The sequence below is a fragment of the Oncorhynchus gorbuscha genome, linkage group LG24, assembly GCF_021184085.1.
Source record: "Oncorhynchus gorbuscha isolate QuinsamMale2020 ecotype Even-year linkage group LG24, OgorEven_v1.0, whole genome shotgun sequence".
NCBI lineage: Eukaryota > Metazoa > Chordata > Actinopteri > Salmoniformes > Salmonidae > Oncorhynchus > Oncorhynchus gorbuscha.
Genome location: NC_060196.1, coordinates 52,005,460 through 52,032,037, shown reverse-complemented (window position 1 = coordinate 52,032,037; position 26,578 = coordinate 52,005,460). Strand labels below are relative to the sequence as shown.

Genomic DNA, 26,578 nt, shown 5'->3' with positions numbered 1-26,578 from the left:
GATACATTAATCAAAATCAAATCAAACTTTATTTGCCACATGGGCCGAATACAACAAGTGTCGACTTTACCGTGAAATGCTGAATACAACAAGTGTAGACTTTACCGTGAAATGCTGAATACAACAAGTGTAGACTTTACCGTGAAATGCTGAATACAACAAGTGTAGACTTTACCGTGAAATGCTTAATACAACAAGTGTAGACTTTACCGTGAAATGCTGAATACAACAAGTGTAGACTTTACCGTGAAATGCTGAATACAACAAGTGTAGACTTTACCGTGAAATGCTTAATACAACAAGTGTAGACTTTACCGTGAAATGCTGAATACAACAAGTGTAGACTTTACCGTGAAATGCTGAATACAACAAGTGTAGACTTTACCGTGAAATGCTGAATACAACAAGTGTAGACTTTACCGTGAAATGCTGAATACAACAAGTGTAGACTTTACCGTGAAATGCTGAATACAACAAGTGTAGACTTTACCGTGAAATGCTGAATACAACATGTGTAGACTTTACCGTGAAATGCTGAATACAACAAGTGTAGACTTTACCGTGAAATGCTTAATACAACAAGTGTAGACTTTACCGTGAAATGCTTACTTACAGGCCCTTAACCAACAGTGCAGTTCAAGAAGAAGAAAATATTTACCAAGTAGTGTAACAGCTCTCTTCTATCTCCTCCTCTGACGAAGAGGTAGAACAAGGATCGGACCAAAATGCAGCGTGATGATGATTCATGATATAATTTTAATGAAGGAAAAAACAATACAAGCGGAAACTACAAAATAATGAAAAGTGAAAAACCGAAACAGCCCTACCTGGTGCAAACACAAAGACAGGAACAATCACCCACAAACACACAGTGAAACCCAGGCTACCTAAATATGGTTCCCGATCAGAGACAACGAGAATCACCTGACTCTGATTGAGAACCGCCTTAGGCAGCCATAGACTATGCTAGACAACCCTACTCAACCACAATCCCAATACCTACTAAACCCCAATACAAAAACACACCACAAAATAAACCCATGTCACACCCTGCCCTGATCAAATAAATAACAAAAACACAAAATACTAAGACCAAGGCGTGACAGAACCCCCCACCAAGGTGCGGACTCCCGGCCGCACACCTAAACCCATAGGGGAGGGTCCGGGTGGGCGTCTGTCCACGGTGGCGGCTCCGGCTCGGGACGTGGACCCCACTCCAACCAAGTCTTAGTCCCCCTGTAACGCGTCCTTTGATTGGCGACCCTCGCCGCCGACCTTGGCCTAATAACCCTCACCAAGGACCCCACTGGACTGAGGGGCAGCTCGGGACAGAGGTGGAAGCTCGGGACTGAGGGGAAGCCCGGGACTGAGGGGAAGCGCGGGACTGAGGGGAAGCGCGGGACTGAGGGGAAGCGCGGGACTGAGGGGAAGCGCGGGACTGAGGGGAAGCCCGGGACTGAGGGGAAGCCCAGGCATGTAGTTGGCTCCGGCAGATCCTGGCTGGCTGGAAGAGTCTGGTTGACTGGCAGATCTGGAAGAGTCTGGTTGACTGGCAGATCTGGAAGAGTCTGGTTGACTGGCAGATCTGGAAGAGTCTGGTTGACTGGCAGATCTGGAAGAGTCTGGTTGACTGGCAGATCTGGAAGAGTCTGGTTGACTGGCAGATCTGGAAGAGTCTGGTTGACTGGCAGATCTGGAAGAGTCTGGTTGACTGGCAGATCTGGAAGAGTCTGGTTGACTGGCAGATCTAGCTGCTCTGGCTGCTCCATGCAGACTAGCTGCTCTGGCTGCTCCATGCAGACTGGCAGCTCTGGCTGCTCCATGCAGACTGGCAGCTGTGGCTGCTCCATGCAGACTGGCAGCTCTGGCTGCTCCATGCAGGCTGGCAGCTCTGGCTGCTCCATGCAGGCTGGCAGCTCTGGCTGCGCTAAACAGGCAGGAGACTCCAGCAGCGCAGGAGAGGAGGAAAGCTCTGGCTGCGCTAAACAGGCGGGAAACTCCGGCAGCGCAGGAGAGGAGGAAAGCGCTGGCTGCGCTAAATAGGCAGGAGGCTCCGACAGCGCTAGAGAGAAGGAAGGCTCTGATAGCGCTAGACAGGCGGGAGACTCCGACAGCGCTGGAGAGGCGAGGCGCACTGTAGGCCTGATGCGTGGTGCTGGCACTGGTGGAACTGGACCGAGAACACGCACAGGAAGCCTGGTGCGGGGAGCTGCCACCGGAGGACTGGTGTGTGGAGGTGGCTCTGGATAGACCGGACCGTGCAGGCGCACTGGAGCTCTTGAGCACCAAGCCTGCCCAACCTTACCTGGCTCGATGCCCACTCTAGCCCGGCCAATACGAAGAGCTGGTATGAACCGCACCGTGCGCTCCCTAGCATAACACGGTGCCTGTCCGGTCTCTCTAGCCCCCCCGGTAAGCACAGGGAGTTTGCGCAGGTCTCCTACCTGGCATAGCCATACTCCCTGTGAGCCCCCTCCCAATAAATTTTTGGGGCTGACTCTCAGGCTTCCATCCGCGTCGCCGTGCTGCCTCTTCATACCAGCGCCTCTCCGCTTTCATCGCCTCCAGTTCTTCTTTGGGGCGTCGATATTCACCATGCTGAGCCCAGGCTACTTTTCCGTCCAATATCTCCTCCCAAGTCCAGAAGTCCTGTGATAGCTGCTCCTGCTGTCCCTGTTGCCTGTTACCACGCCACTTGGTCCGGGTGGGGTGGGTGATTCTGTAACGGCTCTCTTCTATCTCCTCCTCTGACGAAGAGGTAGAACAAGGATCGGACCAAAATGCAGCGTGATGATGATTCATGATAGAATTTTAATGAAGGAAAAAACAATACAAGCGGAAACTACAAAATAATGAAAAGTGAAAAACCGAAACAGCCCCATCTGGTGCAAACACAAAGACAGGAACAATCACCCACCAAACAGCCCTATCTGGTGCAAACACAAAGACAGGAACAATCACCCACAAACACACAGTGAAACCCAGGCTACCTAAATATGGTTCCCGATCAGAGACAACGAGAATCACCTGACTCTGATTAAGAACCGCCTTAGGCAGCCATAGACTATGCTAGACAACCCTACTCAACCACAATCCCAATACCTACTAAACCCCAATACAAAAACACACCACAAAATAAACCCATGTCACACCCTGGCCTGACCAAATAAATAACGAAAACACAAAATACTATGACCAAGGCGTGACAAGTAGGCTACAATAAAAAGTAATAATAAAAAGAAACACAATAAGAATAACAATAACAAGGCTATATACAGGGGGAACCGGTACCGAGTCAGTGTGCAAGGTGTACAGGCTAGTTGAGGTAATCTGTACATGTAGGTGGGGGCGAAGTGACTCTGCATAGGTTACAAACTAACAGTGAGTAGCAGCAGTAACAAGGGGGGGAGGTCAAAGTAAATTGTCCTGTAGCTATTTTTATGAATTGATCAGCAGAATAATAGCTTGGGGGTAGAATGTTTTGAGGGTCCTAGACTTGGTGCTCTGGTACCGCTTGCCGTGCGGTAGCAGAGACAACAGTCTATAACTTGGGTGACTGGAGTCTCTGACAATTTTATGGGCTTTCCTTTGACACTGCCTATTATATAGGTCATGGATGGCAGGAAGCTTGGCCCCAGTGATGTTCTGGGCCGTTCATACTACCCTCTGTAGCACCTTACGGTCAGATGCCGAGCAGTTGCCATAGAAGGCGGTGATGTAACCGGTCAGGATGCTCTGGATGGTGCAGATTTGCCAAATGGAGGGCGGGGGAGAGCTTTGTATGCATCTGTGTGTGTGGAGTTAAGGTGGTCTAGGATTGATTTATTCCCTGGTTGAACATGTGACACGCTGGTAAAATTTGGGAATACTGATATAAGTTTGCCTGCATTAAAGTCCCAGGCCACTAGGAGCGCTGCTTCTGGGTGAGTATTTTCTTCTTTGCTTATGGCCTTACAGAGTTGATTGAGATCGGTCTTAGTGACAGCTTCGCTTTGTGGTGGTAAATAGACGGCTACGAATAGTACAGATGTGAACTCTCTTGGTCGACAGCTTATCATAAGGTACTCTACCTCAGGCAAGCAATACCTCGAGACTTCTTTAATATTAGACACACACCCCCACCCCTCATCTTACCAGAGGTAGCGTCTCTGTTCTGCCCGTGCATGGAAAATCCTGCCAGCTCTATATTTTCAGTTTCTTCGTTCAGCCACGTCTTGATGAAACATAAGATGCTACAGTTTAATGTCCCATTGGCAGAATTATTTTAATAGTAGGTCATCAATTTTATTATCTAATGATTGCAAGGAGAATGGAAGTCATTGGGAGTTTACTCGCTCGCCTTTTTTAAATTTTTTATATGCCATTTAGCAGACGCTTTTATCCAAAGCGACTTAGTCATGTGTGCATACATTCTACGTATGGGTGGTCCCGGGGATCGAACCCACTACCCTGGCGTTACAAGCGCCATGCTCTACCAACTGAGCTACAGAAGGACCACGCCTCTGGCTTCTCAGAAGGATCCCCGATCTGCGTCCCCTTTTCCGGCGTCTTTTCTTCACGTAACAGGCGTGAATCTGGGCCGTTCCAGTAAAAGCAGGATCTTCTTCTCGTCGGACTCGTTAAAGGAGAACGTTTCTTCCAGTCTGTGGTGAGTAAATGCTTTTCTGATGTCCAGAAGTTATTTTCGGTCATAAGAGACGGTAGCAGCAACATTATGTACACAATAAGTTAAAAAATAAGTTGGAAGAATGTAAGATGTCAGCCATGTTCTTCGGCGCCATCTTTATCTTTACATTGCAGCCTTATTATAAAATAGATTCAATTAAAAAATGTCATCGATCTACACACTAACCCATAATGACAAAGTGAAAGCAAGTTTTTAGAAATGATAGCAAATTTATTGAAAATTATAAACAGAAATACCTTATTTAGTATTCAGACCCTTTGCTATGATATTCGACATTGAGGTCAGGTGCATCCTGGGGTCGATTAAATTGATTGGACATTATTTGGAAAGGCACAACCTGTTTATATAAGGTCCCATGAGATTGAAGGAATTGTCCGTAGAGCTCCGAGACAGGATTGTGTAAAGGCATAGATCTGGGGAAGGGTACCAAAACATTTCTGCAGCATTTAAGGTCCCCAAGAACACAGTGGCCTCCATCATTCTTAAATGGAAGAAGATTGGAACCACCAAGACTCTTCCTAGAGCTAGCAGCCTGGCCAAACTGAGCAATCGGGGGAGAAGGGCCTTGGTCAGGGATATGACCAAGAACCTGATGGCCACTCTGACAGAGCTCCAGAGTTCCTCTAAGGAGATGGAAGAACATTCCAGATGGACAATCATCTCTGCAGCACTCCACCAATCAGGCCTTTATGGTAGAGTGGCCAGACAGAAGTACTTCTCAGTAAAAGGCATGACAGCCCGCTTCGAGTTTGCCATTAGGCACCTAAAGGACTCTGACCATGAGAAACAAGATTCTCTGATGAAACCAAGATTGAACTCTTTGGCCTGAAAGCCAAGCAAAAGTGAATTAAGATCCTTTATGAAAACCTGCTCCAGAGCGCTCAGGACTTTAGACTGGGGCGAAGGTTCACCTTCTAACAGGACAACGACCCTAAGCACACAGCCAAGACAATGCAGGAGTTGCTTCGGGACAAGTCTCTAAATGTCCTTGAGTGGCCCAGCCAGAGCCCAGACTTGAACCCGATCGAACAGCTCTGGAGAGACCTGAAAATAGCTGTGCAGCGACACTCCCCATCCAACCCAACAGAGCTTAAGAGGATCTGGCAGAGACAAATGGGGAAAACTCCACAAATACAGGTGTGCCAAGCTTGTAGAGTCATCCCCATTAATACTCAAGGCTGTAATCGCTGCCAAAGGTGCTTCAACAAAGTACTGAGTAAAGGGTCTGAATACTTATGTAAATTTGATATTTAATTTTTTTCCCAAACATTTTTAAAAACTTGTTTTTGCTTTGACATGGGGTATTGTGAAGTCATTATGGGGTATTGTGATGTCATTATGAGTATTGTGTGTAGATTGATGACGGGAAAAATAACAATTGAATCCATTTTAGAATAAGGCTGTATGTGAGTAGTTATAGTAGCCACTGCCTATATAAAGCAAGCCTCAATGTACAGAAGTTGATTTAAGATGCATAGTTGTGGGCTGCATCACAGGTGATACCCTATTCCCTACATAGTGCACTACTTTTGGCCAAAGCCAATCAAAAGAAGTGCACTACATAGGGACACAGCCATGTCTCTCCAGATGGGTTTTCCTCGAGGCGTGTCTTATTTTAGCAGTGATTGAGAGGGATGGGAATTGAGCTCATCTCCCCAGGCTTTCAAATTAAATTCCTCATTGTTGTCTGACATGAAATACACATCAACTCCTCTGTCGGTTGGTCTCACTGCTTATTTAACTCCTGGCTTCAGTAACAGGCAGAAAATGCTGTTTTATTCAGATAAAAACATTTTCTTTTCAACACACACACACACATCTGAGGAAGTCAGATTCAGTCACTGTCTCTGAGGAAGTCTGGTTCAGTCACTGTCTCTGAGGAAGTCTGATTCAGTCACTGTCTCTGAGGAAGTCTGATTCAGTCACTGTCTCTGAGGAAGTCTGATTCAGTCACTGTCTATGAGGAAGTCTGATTCAGTCTGATTGTGTGTGTTTTTTGCCAGACTGTCAGATTGCATAGAAAATGTAAACTCCACGTGATATTGGAAACCTAAGAGAATCCAATCAGTATTCTAGTACTGTACACAGCATCATATGAACATTCAACATTTTTCCTGTTGTCAAATGAATAGTGGATAGTGTAAGGTAGGCTGTTGCTGTTTCAGAAGATCATCAGATTACTGTAGGAACAGAGGTACTATTTTGTTGTGTGTACAGTATTGACTAACCACCAATCTCCTCTGTAGCTTCAACACCCTGCCTTGTTTTGAGGCATCATGATGTGAATCATTGTCTGTGTCCCAAATGGCATCCTAGTCCCGATATAGGGCTCTGGTCAAAAGCAGTGCACTATTTAGGGAATAGGGTGCCATTTGGGACAAACACACTGTGTAACATTGCAGTAAAGGCACCCATCCTGAAACAGCAAAGTCTGTATGTGTTTGTTTGGTCAGCATTACCGGGCCTAAGTTGGCAATCTCACCATCTCGCAAAGCCCTGTGCCTTTCCCCCTTCCATACTCTGCTCTCAGCCCCTCCGTACCACCCTGTGCCTTTCCCCCTTCCATACTCTGCTCTCAGCCCCTGCGTACCACCCTGTAATATAAGGATGCATACTGTACTATACTGCCTGAAGGTGACATTATAATTGGGGATAAGCACTCATTGAGTGTGTTAGTACCCCTGCTCCCGCTTAGCACGAGTGAGCTCACTGGCTGTTTTTATGTGTGTTGAGACACACACAGTGTAAAATGTACCCATTTAAACATTAGGACAGCAGTCCTAACATTTCTGGAACTAAGGTTGGCTTCTGTCAACGGGCTTTTGTACTGGGGGAGAGAAGAGCGTGTTCCATAGTTCTCAACTAATGTCTGTTCACTTGGGTGTGGCCACTGATTGGACCTACGTTTTACTATGAAAAAATTATCTTATTTAGAAGGATAAAATGAAATGTCATCTTTTCACAAATAGTTTCATATTTAAACATTTAAATTGCACAACAATTCCATGTGATTCTGATAACTAGAATGTGTAGACTTTCTAAGATACAATTTATGTCATCCTATCATCAGTAATAATGTCCCAAAACAATGACTGATCCGACATCGTATTCTTTAAATACCAATGGACACTTTCAACTGGTTGAGAAAGGGAAATATTGCCCCATTCCCCAACCTTTTGACGTTACCATACTTTCTCTGTGGAAACAAAGGGCTTTCCAAGAGTCCATTCTGTAGAGTGGAGGGAGAAGGTTTCGGTATTTAGGGGGGGGGGGGGTCATAAACCTCACCCAACAGGGCAACGTCATGACAGTATATTATAATTAATTAATTATCAACATTTCCATAACCAAACATTCTAAATTAATGGTGGACTATGTTGGGTTTAACAGTAACCTCACTGATCAATATATATTTCACAGATCATTGATAATTATTTACAAACAATTGACACAATTAAACAATTAGTGATCAGGAATTAGAATTATTCTAGTGTCGACATTTAATAATTATGCTTCCTACGTTCCTCACATATCAGCAGGAACTTCAAACATCATCAGGACATAACAGTAGTCATTTTTACTTCAACTGAAATCATTACTCTTCAGTATTTCTAACCACTCCCCTTAAACACACACACTACCCAAACTAATGGACACGTGACAGCAAGGCAGAATGGCACATTGCAAACTAGCATTGGGTACATATTGACCAACATGGTATGTCCATTTGGTGAATGTAGATTGGCGGAGCACATAAAGGAACATCATAGCAGTTGCCCCGAGGCAGGTAAACACATTTCACTGGCCTTAAACTGCCCACTAACCTTTTGGCGATGCGGTGGCATGGGAGCATTCTCTCCTGAACGATGCACAGTGGACACTGGGGTTGTCTCTAGACCCCTCCAGTAGTAAAAACCTCTGTGTCACACCCAGGAACATGCTGCGATGCAGTCATTTTCTCTCCAAGCCCAGGGAAAGGGTCAAAGCACACCCTCTCCTCTCCAGGCTCTGAAGAGAGCTCAGTCATAATCAATTCAGTGTCAATCGATGTCGGGATGAAAACGTCACACACCCTATCATAGGGCAGAAACTCCTGCAGAGAGCCCCCCATAGGAACAGCAGAGGAGCAGGAATGAGACCATTCAGCCTCCAACAAAGTGTCCTCACTTGGGCCCGACTGGTAAACTTGACCCCAACCTTATAAATCAAAAACTACAGGTGGATGTGAATCCCATTATTCACTTAGCCTACCACAGAGATGAGAAGTGTTTTCCCCACTTTTTTTTATACCTAACTACCGCAGTGGCTTTTCCATAGCCCCCCTACAGGTTGGCGCTCTGTCCGTGGTGCTGACACAGCGCGGCGAAGATACATATTTTGTGCCAACCTGTCACTCAATCATTTGAACTTTTTTGCTATTTTTATATAGGGACATAAAACTAAAACTGAGAGGGCACAAGTGGTTTTAATTTTAATTTTACTACAATGACCATAATCCATTGCGTGCCTTCTTGTCTGGTCTTTCTTTCTTTTATGCCTGCTATGTAAAAGAGACAGAAGAATGTGCAATCTAGAGGGATAGCAGTTGCTTCAAGGTATCTCTACCTGAAAATACATGATCTATGTGATTGATAGCTAGTATTCAGCAGGCACAAAAGTATACCTTATTTATTAAGAAGAACTACTTAAATAGTGATTTTGTTAGACGGCATAGACAGCAGCTCTATAGAGATAGATGGCCACAGGTGGGCTGTATATTCACAGGTGGGCTGTATATTCACGGGTGCCTTGTATGACACCAATGCTTCATTTAGTGAATAATCTACGAGTCAATAGGTCTATCCCCCTGACTTGCCTAGTTAAATATATATATACAGTGGGGCAAAAAAGTGTTTAGTCAGCCACCAATTGTGCAAGTTCTCCCACTTAAAAAGATGAGGCCTGTAATTTTCATCATAGGTACACTTCAACTATGACAGACATTAGAAGAAATTAGAAGAAGAAAAAACAGAAAATCACATTGTAGGATTTTTTATTAATTTATTTGCAAATTATGGTGGAAAATAAGTATTTGGTCAATAACAAAAGTTTATCTCAATACTTTGTTATATACTCTTTGTTGGCAATGACAGAGGTCAAATGTTTTCTGTAAGTCTTCACAAGCTTTCACACACTGTTGCTGGTATTTTAGCCTATTCCTCCATGCAGATCTCCTCTATAGCAGTGATATTTTGGGGCTGTTGCTGGGCAACACTGACTTTCAACTCCCTCCAAAGATTTTCTATGGTGTTGAGATCTGGAGACTGGCTAGGCCACTCCAGGACCTTGAAATGCTTCTTACGAAGCCACTCCTTTGTTGCTCGGGCGGTGTGTTTGGGATCATTGTCATGCTGAAAGACCCAGCCACGTTTCATCTTCAATGCCCTTGCTGATGGAAGGAGGTTTTCACTCCAATTTGTAAGTCGCTCTGGATAAGAGCGTCTGCTAAATGACTTAAATGTAAATGTAAAATCTCACGATACATGGCCCCATTCATTCTTTCCTTTACATTGAACAGTCGTCCTGGTCCCTTTGCAGAAAAACAGCCCCAAAGCATGATGTTTCCACCCCCATGCTTCACAGTAGGTATGGTGTTCTTTGGATGCAACTCAGCATTCTTTGTCCTCCAAACACGACGAGTTGAGTTTTTACCAAAAATATATATTTTGGTTTCATCTGACCATATGACATTCTCCCAATCTTCTTCTGGATCATCCAAATGCTCTCTAGCAAACTTCAGACGGGCCTGGACATGTACTGGCTTAAGCAGGGGGACACGTCTGGCACTGCATGATTTGAGTCCTTGGCGGCGTAGTGTGTTACTGATGGTAGGCTTTGTTACTTTGGTCCCAGCTCTCTGCAGGTCATTCACTAGGTCCCCTCGTGTGGTTCTGGGATTTTTGCTCACCGTTCTTGTGATCATTTTGACCCCACGGGGTGAGATCTTGCGTGGAGCCCCAGATCGAGGGAGATTATCAGTGGCCGGAGACACCTGAAACCCCACCTCTTTAAGGAATACCTAGGATAGGATAAGTATTCCCTCTCACCCCTCCCCCCTTTAAGATTTAGATGCACTATTGTAAAGTGACTGTTCCACTGGATGTCATAAGGTGAATGCACCAATTTGTAAGTCGCTCTGGATAAGAGCGTCTGCTAAATGACTTAAATGTAAATGTAAATGTCTTGTATGTCTTCCATTTCCTAATAATTGCTCCCACAGTTGATTTCTTCAAACCAAGCTGCTTACCTATTGCAGATTCAGTCTTCCCAGCCTGGTGCAGGTTTACAATTTTGTTTCTGATGTCCTTTGACAGCTCTTTGGTCTTGGCCGTAGTGGAGTTTGGAGTGTGACTGTTCGAGGTTGTGTTCAGGTGTCTTTTATACTGATAACAAAATTGAACAGGTGCCATTAATACAGGTAACGAGTGGAGGACAGAGGAGCCTCTTAAAGACGAAGTTACATGTCCACCATAATTTGCAAATAAATTCATAAAAAATCCTACAATGTGATTTTCTGGATTTTCTCATTTTGTCTGTCATAGTTGAAGTGTACCTATGATGAAAATGACAGGCCTCTCTCATCTTTTTTAAGTGGGAGAACTTGCACAATTGGTGGCTGACTAAATACTTTTTTGCCCCACTGTATACAGTGAGGGAAAAAAGTATTTGAACCCCTGCTGATTTTGTATGTTTGCCCACAGATAAAGAAATGATCAGTCTATAATTTTAATGATAGGTTCATTTAAACAGTGAGACAGAATAACAACAACAAAATCCAGAAAAACGCATGTCAAAAATGTTATAAATTGATTTGCATTTTAATGAAGGAAATAAGTATTTGACCCCTCTGCAAAACATGACTTAGTACTTGGTGGCAAAACCCTTGTTGGCAATCACAGAGGTCAGATGTTTCTTGTAGTTGGCCACCAGGTTTGCACACATCTCAGGAGGGATTTTGTCCCACTCCTCTTTGCAGATCTTCTCCAAGTCATTAAGGTTTCGAGGCTGACATTTGGCAACTCGAACCTTCAGCTCCCTCCACAGATTTTCTATGGGATTAAGGTCTGGAGACTGGCTAGGCCAACTCCAGGACCTTAATGTGCTTCTTCTTGAGCCAATCCTTTGTTGCCCATGCCGTGTGTTTTGTGTCATTGTCATGCTGGAATACCCATCCACGACCCATTTTCAATGCCCTGGCTTCTCACCCAAGATTTGACGGTACATGTTGTCCTGTCCCCTTAGCAGAAAAACACCCCCAAAGCATAATGTTTCCACCTCCATGTTTGACGGTGGGGATGGTGTTCATGGGGTCATAGGCAGCATTCCTCCTCCTCCAAACACAGCGAGTTGAGTTGATGCCAAAGAGCTCCATTTTGGTCTCATCTGACCACAACACTTTCACCCAGTTGTCCTCTGAATCATTCAGATGTTCATTGGCAAACTTCAGACAGGCATGTATATGTGCTTTCTTGAGCAGGGTGACCTCGCAGGCGCTGCAGGATTTCAGTCCTTCACGGCGTAGTGTGTTACCAATTGTTTTCTTGGTGATTATGGTCCCAGCTGTCTTGAGATCATTGACAAGATCCTCCCGTGTAGTTCTGGGCCGATTCCTCAGCGTTCTCATGATCATTGCAACTCCACGAGGTGAGATCTTGCATGGAGCCCCAGGCCGAGGGAGATTGACAGTTATTTTGTGTTTCTTCCATTTGCGAATAATCACACCAACTGTTGTCACCTTCTCACCAAGCTGCTTGGCGATGGTCTTGCAGCCCATTCCAGCCTTGTGTAGGTCTACAATCTTGTCCCTGACATCCTTGGAGAGCTCTTTGGTCTTGGCCATGGTGGAGAGTTTGGAATCTGATTGATTGATTGCTTCTGTGGACAGGTGTCTTTTATACAGGGAACAAACTGAGATTAGGAGCACTCCCTTTAAGAGTGTGCTCCTAATCTCAGCTCGTTACCTGTGTAAAAGACACTTGGGCGCCAAAAATCTTTCTGATTGAGAGGGGGTCAAATACTTATTTCCCTCATTAAAATGCATATCAATTTATAACATTTTTGACATGCGTTTTTTCTGGATTTTGTTGTTGTTATTCTGTCTCACTGTTCAAATAAACCTACCATTAAAATTATAGACTGATCATTTCTTTGTCAGTGGGCAAATGTACAAAATCAGCAGGGGATCAAATACTTTTTTCTCTCACTGTATATATATTTTTTAAATATTCCCCCTCGCAGTGTAAAACTGAAGTCGGTGTTTTAGATGCTATGGTAGATCAGTGATTCCAAGCTATGTTGGTTTTTCATCCTTTGCAGACGGAATTGAACAGCTCGCCTGAGAATGAAATACATACACACACACACCTTCTGTGCCAGGAATCCTAATATCCAATAACACACACCACTTTCTCTTCACAAGATGAGAATGAGTCTTTATTGAATTGGGATAGATTATTCTCCACATTCTTCCTCTCTTCCTCCTCTCCTCCTCCTCCACACCATCCCTCACATCCCTGGTGTTTGTTTAGGAGATGGAGACTATCTCTCTGGTTCAGTTAGAGCCTGCTGCTGGTGTTTGTTTAGGAGATGGAGACTATCTGTCTGGTTCAGTTAGAGCCTGCTGCTGGTTTTATCACGTGCTCCACTAAGGCAGTTATTTATCTTATAACTTGTCCTTGTGGAAAAAATATGTGGGTAAATCAAAGGGTGAATTAAAAGTACGTATCTCAGAGCATCGTAGCACCATTAGGTGCAAAAACTCGACTTACCCAGTTGCGGCCCACTTTTTGGAAGAAAACCACTCGATTTCGTCTCTGTTATATTGTCATCGAACATGTCACCCTCCCTAGGAGAGGGGGTGACCTCGACAAGTTATTGTTAAAATGAGAGGCTGCCTGGATCTTTAACTTAAAGACCCTTGCTCCCTTCGGTCTCAAAGTAGACTTTGATCTGAAGCCATTCTTGTGATTATTGTGATTTTGCTGTTCATTGTAAATGTTACTAGGCTTATGTATTCAAATTGTATCTATGGTCGTACGCCATCCATTTATGTTTTTGTATGCTATTTTAATATATGTGAATTAACCAATGATATCAAGCCACACTCGGCCATGATTACAGACACCTGTGTGTGTCTTTTGACACTATATAAATGAGTCAACCTGCAGTGTTTGTCATAAAACCCTGATGATGACAGTTGGACATAAATATTTTTGCATCTGAGCTCCTAGAGTGTGCGGTTCTCCTTTATTTTTTGAAGTGTTCTATTCCGCTAGCCAGCACCTCGCCTAAATAGGTGTGCGTTTCTTTCGCCTCTAGAGCCTGCTGCTGTGCCAGACTGTAGAACAGTCACAATGTACCCATCAGCACATACGGCCATAGTCATTCTTATGCCAGAGAAACAGCAGAGTTGTATATAGAGATGGCTTTGAACATGTGTCACCGATGGTCATTCTGGACATGTCCATCTGTCTGTTTTGTGTAGTCAGCTGACCATGGGTGACATCCATGGTTTGTCTGTGGGTCATAGAATGTTTCCTATAGCGCTTGGTTCCAAAAGCAGCACTCTCACCAAATAATGATAATAACAGTGATTCATTAGTTGTGTCTGGGTATGTTTTCTTTCAAAGACAGGGGTTTTCACGTTTTGATGATTCTTATTTTTTTTTAAATCAGAATGTTCTTTTCCATGAAGACCAGATTTTGCTTTAAGGTGTAAAAGGTAATACAACCACATCTTGTCCTGCATTCCCTTCCTGTTCTTTACATGATCCTTTTCTCCTACTATGTGTGTTAGTTTTGAATGTGTCCCAAATGGCACCCTATTCCCTAAATCGTGCACTACTGTAGACCAGAGCCCTGGTCAAAAGGAGTGCACTACCAAGAGAATAGGGTGCTATTTGGAACGGGCTGTGTCTGTGCATCCTCCATTTTCTTCTCTTTTGTGGTGTGGCTACTGTAGTCCCACCTTCACGTTTATTTAATCTACTCTGTTCTGTTCTTCTCTACTCTGTTCTACTCTACTCTGTTCTTCTCTGTTCTGTTCTTCTCTGTTCTGTTCTACTCTACTCTGTTCTACTCTACTCTGTTCTTCTCTGGTCTGTTCTTCTCTACTCTACTCTGTTCTTCTCTGTTCTGTTCTTCTCTGTTCTGTTATACTCTACTCTGTTCTACTCTACTCGTTTGGGTGCTACTCTGTTCTGTTCTTCTGTTCTGTTGTGTTCTACTCTGTTCTACTCTACTCTGTTCTGTTGTGTTCTACTCTGTTCTACTCTACTCAGTTATGTTCTACTCTACTCTGTTGTGTGCTGTTATGTTCTACTCTACTCTGTTCTACTCTACTCAGTTATGTTCTACTCTACTCTGTTGTGTGCTGTTATGTTCTACTCTACTCTGTTCTGTTGTGTTCTACTCTGTTCTACTCTACTCAGTTATGTTCTACTCTACTCTGTTGTGTGCTGTTATGTTCTACTCTGCTCTGCTCTACTCTGTTGTGTGCTGTTCTATTCTACTCTACCCTGCTCTGTTCTACCCTGCTCTGTTCTGTTCTACTCTGCTCTGTTCTACTCTACTCTGCTGTGTGCTACTCTGTTGTGTGTTGTTCTGTTCTACTCTACTCCGTTTCTACTCTGTTCAAATCTGTTCTGTTCTACTCTTTTCTACTAGAACAGAGTAAAACAGAACAGAGTAGAAAAGTAGAATAGAGAAAGTAGAATACAACTTTTACTCTGTTCTAGTCTGTTCTGTTCTACTCTACTCTCTTCTGTACTGCTCTGTTCTATTCTACTCTGCTATGTTCTACTCTGCTATGTTCTGCTCTACTCTACTCTGTCCTACTCTCTTCTACTCTGTTCTGCTCTCTGTCCGCTCCATCTGACAAACTGTTTCCTCTGTTTCCATAGCAACCCCAGTTCAATTACTGCTGCTGCACTACACTGGCTCCACTTTAGAAAAAGGGAGCCTCTTCTATGCCTGTGGGTGCGTGTGGGATTGCGTGTGCGTGTGCCTGCATACTTGTGTGTGTCTATTTCGAAGAACGGTCATGTACGACAGCCCTCTGTCTCTTTATCCAAACAGCTGTGTGTGATGAGGGGCTTGCTACGCCTCCCGACTAGAAAACCTCCAGCTCTGTGCATCCAGGCAGAGGGGTTCTGATGTACAGGCTCTCACTCAGTCTCCTCCTCCCCTCCCCGTCTCTAAACCTGTCATCCACACACACACACACACACACACACACACACACACACACACACACACACACACACACACACACACACACACACACACACACACACACACACACACACACACACACACACACACACACACACACACACACACACACACCACCACAGCCCATGTGATTCCTCAGCTGCCACCCTATTGGCTCATACCACCGTGGAATGCGCCCAATCGGGCTTAAACACTGAGATCAACATAAACGGGGCTGCCTGGTGGTCCTCTCAGACTGGCAGTAGAGAGAGGAGGTAGATCTCATCAAGCAAGCAGGCAGGAGGATGAGCATTGCCCTCCGTGACCACGATCGCCACAACGACCTGCCTCACGCCCGTGGCTAGATACCCAGCTAGCGCCTTTAAAATCTGTTAGCACAACTCTGTCATTTTACCAGGGGACCATCTGCTGCTTCTTCCCCTCCCTCCCTCCCAGATCTCTCTATCCCCCTCTCCTTCACCCTCTCTCTTCCTCGCTGCATTCGTTAGCTGCTCCTTTCGTCTCAGTGCGTCCAAGGTTTTGCCGTCAGTCATTCTGGAGCTCAGCAGCTGCAGCCATGGAGTTAACAATTACATGTAAGTACAAGAAACTGGCTGATTTGCTCTTCCCACATCTACAGAGGGAGAGGAGAGGGAGGGAGAGTAGAGAGTGGGCTCTGGCTGCTGACTGCTGATTAGAATGGAGGGATGGAGAGAGGAATGGAGGAGAGGTGAGGGTTTGTATTGTTGCCTGGCTGCAGAGAGGAAGAGAGGAGAGTGGAGAGAAGCAGAGCGAAGAGGAGAGGAGGAGAGCAGAGCGGAGAGGAGGAGAGTAGAGCGGAGAGGAGGAGAGCGGAGCGGAGAGGAGGAGAGCAGAGCGGAGAGGAGGAGAGCAGAGCGGAGAGGAGGAGAGCAGAGCGGAGAGGAGGAGAGCAGAGCGGACAGCCGAGCAGAGAGGAGCAGAGCAGAGTGGATAGCCGAGCAGAGAGCAGAAGAGCAGAGAGAGGAGGAGAGCAGAGCGGATAGAGGAGAGGAGCAGAGCAGACAGAGGAGCAGAGCAGACAGAGGAGCAGAGCAGGAGAGAGGAGGAGAGCAGGAGAGAGGAGGAGAGCAGGAGAGAGGAGGAGAGCAGGAGAGAGGAGGAGAGCAGGAGAGAGGAGGAGAGCAGGAGAGAGAGGAGGAGAGCAGGAGAGAGAGGAGGAGAGCAGGAGAGCGGAGCAGAGAGAGGAGGAGAGCGGAGCAGAGAGAGGAGGAGAGCGGAGCAGAGAGAGGAGGAGAGCGGAGCAGAGAGAGGAGGAGAGCGGAGCAGAGAGAGGAGAGCGGAGCAGAGAGCGGAGGAGGAGAGCGGAGCAGGAGAGCGGAGCAGAGAGCAGAGGAGGAGAGGAGAGAGAAGAAGAGAGGAGAGGAAAGCGGAGCGGAGGAAAGCGCAGAGCAGAGCAGAGCAGAGCAGAGCAGAGAGGAGAGCAGAACAGAGAGAAGGAGAGCAGAGAGGAGGAGAGCAATGCTCATAGTACAGATGGGGCAGTGCTGTGCTGGGTAGCCTGAGTCTGCCTGTGTGTGTGTTTGTGACTCTGTGAGGCGTAATCAGGTTAGAGCAGCCCATCTCAGCCTTCTGATTAAAAGCTCCCAATCACAGATACGACATCTGTCTCTCTGAAGCCATCTTTCTGAACACAGATCCTAAATATGTCTCTCTGAGGCCCTCTTTCTGAACACAGATCCTAAATATGTCTCTCTGAAGCAGTCTTTCTGAACACAGATCCGAAATATGTCTCTCTGAAGCCGTCTTTCTGAACGCAGACACCACATAGGAAGTGGAGGCGATAGTACACATTGTTGTGAATAATATTTAGCATTATCTACCACACCTGGTTTCCTAGAAATAGAGGAATGCACTACTGCTATCCATCATACCAGGCTCTGCTAACATTACAAATGTAATAAATCTTTCAAATGTAATATTGTCATGGACAGATATATAAAACAATTAGATGATGGTACTTTATTTTGTAACTATTTCCTTTTTTAAATTTCAAATTGTTCTTACATTTTAGTTGTTGGGAAAGGGTTTGTTAGCAAGCATTTCACGGTAAAGTCTCCACCTGCTTTATTCGGTGCATGTTCCAAATAGCATTTGATTTGAGATGGTTACTGTAGCTATAGCTACCCCCCCCCCCCAGGATAATCTGCTTTGTTTGGAAGACTCCATTCACGTTTGGCCTTGTTGGATTATGCAAATAGATGATTACTGGTTCTGGGCTGCAGGCAAGCCTCCTCCTTGACCTATTGTCTCCCTGCTGCTGTGCTAGCATGTTAGGATGTGGCCTCGTGTCCACTGAGTATATTCTAATTGCGTTTAGTACACTACATGACTGAAGGTTTGTGGACACCTGGTTGTCCAACATCTCATTCCACAGTCATGGGCATTAATATAGAGTTGGTCCCCTCCTTTGCTGCTATAACAGCCTCTACTCTTCTGGGAAGGCTTTCCACTAGATGTTGGAACATTGCTGCCATTGCTTCCATTAAGCCACAAGAGCATTAGTGAGGTCGGGCACTGATGTTGGGCGATTAGGCCTGGCTCACAGTTGGTGTTCCAATTCATCCCAAAAGTTTTTGTTGGGGTTGAGGTCAGGACTGTGCAGGCCCGTCAAGTTCTTCCACACCGATCTCGACAAACCATTTTTGTATGGACCTTGCCTTGTGTATGGGGGCATTTTCATGCTGAAACAGGAAAGGGCCTTTTCTAAACTGTTGCCACAAATTGGGAAGCACAGAATCGTCTAGAATGTCATTGTATGCTGTAGCTTTAAGATTTCCCTTCACTGGAACAACGGTCCTAGCCCGAACCATGAAAACAGCCCCAGACCATTAACAGTACTTTTCCACCAAACTTTACATTTGGCACTATGCAGGTAGCATTCCCCTGGCGTCCGCCAAACCCAGATTCGTCTGTCAGACTGTCAGATGGTGAAGCGTGATTCATCACTCCAGAGAACACATTTCCACTGCTCCAGAGTCCAATGGCAGCGAGCTTTACACCAGTCCAGCCATCGCTTGGCATTGCGCATGGTGATCTTAGGCTTGTGTACAGCTGCTCCTCCATGGAAACCCATTTAATGACGCTCCTGATGAACAGTTCTTATGCTGACATTGCCTCCAGAAGCAGTTTGGAACTCAGTAGTAAGTATTGCAACAGCAGTTAAAGTGGTCAGGGGAAGCTCTAGCAGGGCAGACATTTGACAAACTGACTTGTTGGAAAGGTGGCATCCTATGACGATGCCCATTTCATGAAGCTCCTGACGAACAGTTATTGTGCTGACGTTGCTTCCAGAGGCTGTTTGAAACTCGGTAGTGAAGGTTGCAACCAAAGAAGGATGGAATTTTAGCACTCGGCGGTCCTGTTCCGTGAGCTTGTGTGGCCTACCACATCGCGGCTGAGCCGTTGTTCCAAGATGTTTCCACTTGACAATTAAAGCACGTACAGTTGACCGGGGAAGCTCTAGCAGGGCAGGCGTTTGACTGACTTGTTGGAAAGATGGCATCCTATGACGGTGCCACGTTGAAATTCACTGATCTCTTCAGTAAGGCCATTCTACTGCCAATGTTTGTGTATGGAGATTGCATGGCGGTGTGCTCGGGTGTGGCTGAAATAGCCGGATTGACTAATTTTGAAGGGACCACTCTTTTATTTTTCATATGGAGCTGGGCTCCATCTCAGAGATGGATGTGGTGGACTGGAGGTAAGTGTAGTGGTGGTGAATGTATGTTTCTAGCTTTGAGAGGCAGCTAGCTAGAGCAGTGAGATAGAGCACAGCCCATCACCTCCCCATAAACCTTCAGTCAATCTCCTCGCCTCCAGCAGTCATTTCAGTCAGAGGTGTGTGTGTGTGTGTGTGTGTGTGTGTGTGTGTGTGTGTGTGTGTGTGTGTGTGTGTGTGTGTGTGTGTGTGTGTGTGTGTGTGTGTGTGTGTGTGTGTGTGTGTGTGTACTCTGCCTGACACTGACAGAATCTGCTCGTTATTGAACAAAAGTCACCTAACCTTCAGTCAGTCTCCTCTCCTCCAGCACAGATCAGCAGACATTCTCATTCCAGGCAGGTTTTCTCCCTCCCTCCCTCTCCATCATTCTTTTCCTCACATAAAATATTCTACCACTCTACCTCTCTCTACTTCCTCTACTTCTACCTCCTCTACTTTTCTCTACCTCTCTCTACTCCCTCTACTTCTACCTCCTCTACTTCTACCTCTCTCTACTCCCTCTACCTCTACCTCCTCTAATTTTCTCTACCTCTCTCTACTTTTCTCTACCTCTCTCTACTTCCTCTACTTCTACCTCTACTTTTCACTACCTCTCTCTACTTCCTCTTTCTCTCTACCACTCTCTACCTCCTCTACTTCTCTCTACCACTCTCTACCCCTCTCTACCTCTACCTCCTCTACTTCTCTCTGCCACTTTCTACCACTCTCTACCTCTACCTTCTACTTCTCTCTACTTCTCTCTACCCCTCTACTTCTCTCTACCACTCTCTACCTACTCCTCTCTACCACTCTACCTCTCTCTACCTCTACTTCTCTCTACCTTCATATATCTATACCCTCTTTCTCTCACCCTTTCTCTTTTTATCCACCCCTTTAGGTAGGTACACTTCAACTGTGAGAGACGGAATCTAAAACAAAAATCCAGAAAATCCCATTGTATGATTTTTAAGTAATTAATTTGCCTTTTATTGCATGACATAAGTATTTGATACATCAGAAAAACAGAACTTAATATTTGGTACAGAAACCTTTGTGTACAATTACAGAGATCATACATTTCCTGTAGTTCTTGACCAGGTTTGCACACACTGCAGCAGGGATTTTTGCCCACTCCTCCATACAGACCTTCTCCAGATCCTTCAGGTTTCGGGGCTGTCGCTGGGCAATACGGACTTTCAGCTCCCTCCAAAGATTTTCTATTGGGTTCAGGTCTGGAGACTGGCTAGGCCACTCCAGGACCTTGAGATGCTTCTTACGGAGCCACTCCTTAGTTGCCCTGGCTGTGTGTTTCTGGTCATTGTCATGCTGGAAGACCCAGCCACAACCCAGCCACGACCCATCTTTAATGCTCTTACTGAGGAAAGGAGGTTGTTGGTCAAGATCTCGCGATACATGGCCCCATCCATCCTCCCCTCAATACGGTGCAGTCGTCCTGTCCACTTTTCAGAAAATCATCCCCAAAGAATTATGTTTCCACCTCCATGCTTCACGTCTGGGATGGTGTTCTTGGGGTTGTACTCATCCTTCTTCTTCCTCCAAACACAGCGAGTGGAGTCTAGACCAAAAAGCTCTATTTTTGTCTCATCAGACCACATGATCTTCTCCCATTCCTCCTCTGGATCATCCAGATGGTCATTGGCAAACTTCAGACGGGCCTGGACATGGCTTGAGCAGGGGGTCCTTGCGTGCGCTGCAGGATTTTAATCGATGACGGCGTAGTGTGTTACTAATGGTTTTCTTTGAGACTGTGGTCCCAGCTCTCTTCATGTCATTGACCAGGTCCTGCCATGTAGTTCTGGGCTGATCCCTCACCTTCCTCATGATCATTAATGACCCACGAGGTGAGATCTTGCATGGAGCCCCAGACCGAGGGTGATTGACCGTTGTCTTGAACTTCTTCCATTTTCTACTAATTGCGCCAACAATTGTTGCCTTCTCACCAAGCTGCTTGCCTATTGTCCTGTAGCCCATCCCAGCCTTGTGCAGGTCTACAATTTTATCCCTGATCTCTCTGGTCTTGGCCATTATGGAGCGGTTGGAGTCTGTTTGATTGAGTGTGTGGCAGGTGTCTTGTATACAGGTAACGAGTTCAAACCGGTGCATTTAATACAGGTAATGAGTGGAGAACAGGAGGGCTACTTAAAGAAAAACGAACAGGTCTGTGAGAGCCGGAATTCTTAATGGTTGGTAGATGATCAAATACTTATGTCATGCAATAAAATGCAAATTAATTACTTAAAAATCATACAATGTGATTTTCTGTATTTTTGTTTTAGATTCCGTCTCTCACAGTTGAAGTGTACCTATGATTTAAAAAAAATACAGACCTCTACATGCTGTGTAGGTAGGGAAAACCTGCAAAATCGACAGTGTATCAAATACTTGTTCTCCCCACTGTATATACAGTACCAGTCAAATGTTTTGTTACACCTACTCAGGGTTTTTCTTTATTTTTCTACAATGTAGAAAATAGTAAAACAGTGAAGACATCAAAACTATGAAATAACACATATGGAATCATGGAGTTCATAAAAAAGTATAAAACAAATCATATTCTAACTTTGACAGCTTCGCACACTCTTGGCATTCTCTCAGCCAGCTTCCCCTGGAATGCTTTTCCAACAGAAGGAGTTCCCAGATATGCTGAGCACTTGTTGCCGACTTTTCCTTCACTCTGCGGTCCAACTCATCCCAAACCATCTCAATTGGGTTGAGGTTGGCTGATTGTGGAGGCCAGGTCATCTGATGCAGCACTCCATCACTCTCCTTGGTCAAATAGCCCTGACACAGCCTGAAGGTGTGTTGGGTCATTGTCCTGTTAAAAAACAAATGATAGTCCCACTAAGCGCAAACCAGATGGGATGGTGTATCTCTGCAGAATTCTTGGTAGCCATGCTGGCTAAGAGTGCCTTGAATTCTAAATTAATCACAGACAGCTTCACCAGCAAAGCACCCACACACCATCACACCTCCTCCTCCGTGCTTCACGGTGGGAACCACACAGGTGGAGATCATCCATTCACCTACTCTGCTTCTCCCAAAGGCACGGCCGTTAGAACCAAACAGATTTCCACTGGTCTAATGGTCATTTCTTGTGTTTCTTTTCCAATGCAAGTATCTTCTTCTTAGTGATGCCCTTTAGTAGTGGGTTCTTTGTACCAATTTGACCATGAAGGCAGGGTAGCCTAGTGGTTAAGAGCGTTGGACGAGTAACCGAAAGTTTGCAAGTTCAAATCCCCAAGCTGACAAGGTACAAATCTGTCATTCTGCCCCTGAACAGGCAGTTAACCCACTGTTCCTAGGCCGTCATTGAAAATAAGAATTTGTTCTTAACTTACTTGCCTAGTTAAATAAAGGTAAAATTTAAATAATATTTAAAACATTCACGCTGTCTCCTCTGAACAGTTGATGTGTCTGTTACATGGACTCTGTGAAGCATTTATGTGGGCTGCAATTTCTGAGTCTGGTAGCTCTAATGAACATCCTCTGCAGCAGAGGTAACTCTGGGTCTTCCTTTCCTGTGGCGGTCCTCATGAGAGCCAGTTTCATAATAGCGTTTGATGGTTTTTGCGACTGCACTTGAAGAAACATTCAGTTCTTGAACCTTTGCGCATTGACTGACCTTCATGTCTTAAAGTAATAATGGACTGTCGTTTCTCTTTGCTTTTTTGAGCTGTTCTTGCCATAATATGGAATTGATATTTTGCCTAATAGGGCTATCTTCTGTACACCACTCCTACCTTGTCACAACACGTGGTCCTTCTGTAGCTCAGTTGGTAGAGCATGACGCTTGTAACGCCAGGGTAGTGGGTTCGATTCCCGGGACCACCCATACGTAGAATGTATGCACACATGACTGTAAGTCGCTTTGGATAAAAGTGTCTGCTAAATGGCATATATTATTATTATTATTATTAACACAACTGGTTGGCTCAAACGCATTATGAAGGAAATAAATTCCACAGCATATCTTTTAACAAGTGTTATACAGGTGAGTGAGGACCCAAAGAGGACCCATGACAATACAATACATGACAACAAAGCACACCTTTTAATTGAAATGCATTCCAGGTGACTACTGTACCTTATGAAGCTGGTTGAGAGAATGCCAAGCTTGTGCAAAGCTGTCATCAAGGCAAAGGGTGGCTAATTTGAAGAATCTCAAATCTTAAAATACATTTGTACTTGTTTAAAACTTCTTAGGGCTGCAATCCCGTTAATGGGATGATATGACATCAGCCAGTGAAAGTGCAGGGCGCCAATTTCAAAACAACAGAAATCTCATAATTAACATTCCTCAAACATGCATGTATCTTATACCGTTTTAAAGGTAATCTGGTTGTTAATCCCACCACAGTGTCCGATTTCAAATAGGCTTTACAGCGAAAGCACCACAAACTAAAAACCCAGCCATTTTTCCAGCCAAAGAGAGGAGTCACAAAAAGCAAAAATGGAGATAAAATGAATCACTAACCTTTGATGATATTCATCAGATGACACTCATAGGACTTCATGTTATACAATACATGTATGTTTTGTTTGATAAAGTTCATATTTATATAAAAAAATCTGAGTTTACATTGGCGCGTTACGTTCACTAGTTCCAAAAACATCTGGTGATATTGCAGAGAACCACATCATTTTACAGAAATGCTCATCAAAAATGTAGATGAAAATACAAGTTATACACATGGAATTATAGATATACCTCTCCTTAATGTGTCAGATTTCAAAAAAACTTTACGAAAAAAGCAAACCATGCAATAATTTGAGACGGCGCTCAGAAAATAAATACAATTATCCGCCATGTTGGAGTCAACAGAAACCAGAAATCACATTATAAATATTCCCTTACCTTTGACAATCTTCATCAGAATGCACTCCCAGGAATCCAAGTTCCACAATAAATGCTTGATTTGTTCGATAATGTCCATTATTTATGTCCAAGTAGCTACTTTTTTAGGGCTTAGGTATACAAATCCAAACACTCCTGCAGGTCCATCCGAACGTCGGATGAAAACTTCAAAAAGTTATATCACAGGTCGAAGAAACTTGTCAAACTAAGTATAGAATCAATCTTTAGGGTGTTGTTATCATAAATCTTCAATAAAGTTCCAACCGGAGAATTCCTTTGTGTGTAGAGAAGCCATGGAACGCAGGTCACTATCATGTGAATTGTGCGTGACCAGGACCTGGCTCTCTGCCAGTAACCTGACTCATTTAGCACTTATTCAGCTCCACAACACAGTAGAAGCCTCATTCAAGTTTCTAAAGACGGTTGACATCTAGTGAAATCCATAGGAAGTACAACTTCATCCATATCCCACTGTGAATTCAATAGGGGTTGGGTTGAAAATCGACCAACCTCAGATTTCTCACTTCCTGTTTGGATTTCTTCTCAGGTTTTTGCCTGCCATATGAGTTCTGATATACTCACAGACATAATTTAAACAGTTTTAGAAACTTCAGAGTGTGTTCTATCCAATACTAATAATAATATGCATATATTAGCAACTGGGGCTGAGGAGAAGGCCATTTACTCTGTGCACCTTTCATCCAAGCTACTCAATGCCCCTGCAGCCATAAGAAGTTAACACTTTTTTGGTTACTACATGATTCCATATGTGTTATTTCAAAGTTTTGATGTCTTCACTATTGTTCTACAATGTAGAAAATAGTACAAATTAATAAAACCCTTGAATGTGTAGGTGTCCAAACTTTAGACTGGTACTGTATGTGACAATAAAATATCCCCTCCACCCTCCTTTCAGATACAGGGAGAATGGAGTGATTGAGACAAAAGAGGGAGGGGAGTGGGGGCATTGCTGTATACCGTGGCCCTAGGAGGCATCTCTCATCTCAGTTAGAGCAGGCAGTCTACACATGCTGAGAAGGCCAACGCAGTGCACACAAATAACGGCCGGGGAAATCAACAGACATTTACATCAAGCAATCGGCAGCTAGCTATTTGAACAGGGATGTAGATGGCTTTACATTTAGATGTCACGTTGTGGTAGGTTTTGGATATGATGTCTGGTGGCACATAGCAATGACAGAGGAGGACATTTAAATGGATGAAGATTCTGATATTGATTGAATCAGAAGGCTGTGTTGTCTAACATGGGGAGAGTAGAGAGTAGCTGTACATGTACAACATGGACTCATGAATGATTGAGTAGACATGGGCAGGGTGTGTGTCGTAATTGTTGCAGATATCTATTCATGTTAAGGGCAGACACTGCTCTGCTTTAGGACTATAGGGCTGCATCCCAAATTACACCATATTCCCTACTCGGTGCTCTACTGTTGACCACAGCCATATGAACCCTGTTCAACAGTAGTACACTGAAATAGGGTGTAATTTGGGTACACTGAAATAGGCTGAAATAGGGCGGCAGCGTAGCCTAGTGGTTAGAGCGTTGGACTAGTAACCGGAAGGTTCAAACCCCCGAGCTGACAAGGTACAAATCTGTCGTTCTGCCCCTGAACAGGCAGTTAACCCACTGTTCCCAGGCTGTCATGGAAAATAAGAATATGTTCTTAACTGACTTGCCTGGTTCAATAAAGGTTAAAAAAAAAAAAAAAAAAAATTAAGATACGGACTAGGACACCGATGAGCTCAGATGCTTTGTTACAAAGGGTCCTAAAAGCTGTGTGAAGGGTTATTTTCTTCACACTGAAGACGTGAATTTGTGTGTGTGAAAGATGAGTACTCTGTTTGACACTGCTTTGTGTGTGTGTGTGTGTGTTTTCTCCTTTCCAGTCATATCAGTCAGAGATGTGGTTTGTGTGTACTCTGTTTGAGGCTGAACAGTCACCTGACCTGTGGCCATGATGTTTTTCTTTAGTTCACTGCATCTTCCAAATGGCATCCTGTTCCC

At 44.6% G+C, this 26,578-nt stretch overlaps 1 protein-coding gene across 4 annotated transcripts in view; it reads left to right on the top strand.

Annotated features, from left to right (window-relative positions):
* The window catches only part of LOC124012838 (engulfment and cell motility protein 1), a 161,811-nt gene that overhangs the window by 104,475 nt on the left and 30,758 nt on the right, over positions 1 to 26,578 (top strand). The window contains exon 1 of one of the 4 annotated variants that reach the window (XM_046326834.1): positions 16,189 to 16,533. The exons of the other annotated variants lie outside the window; for them this stretch is intronic. The gene's annotated coding sequence lies outside the window, so the exon portion shown is untranslated. Of the gene's footprint in view, positions 1 to 16,188; positions 16,534 to 26,578 lie in introns of those variants that run through there. 4 annotated transcript variants of the gene reach the window in all.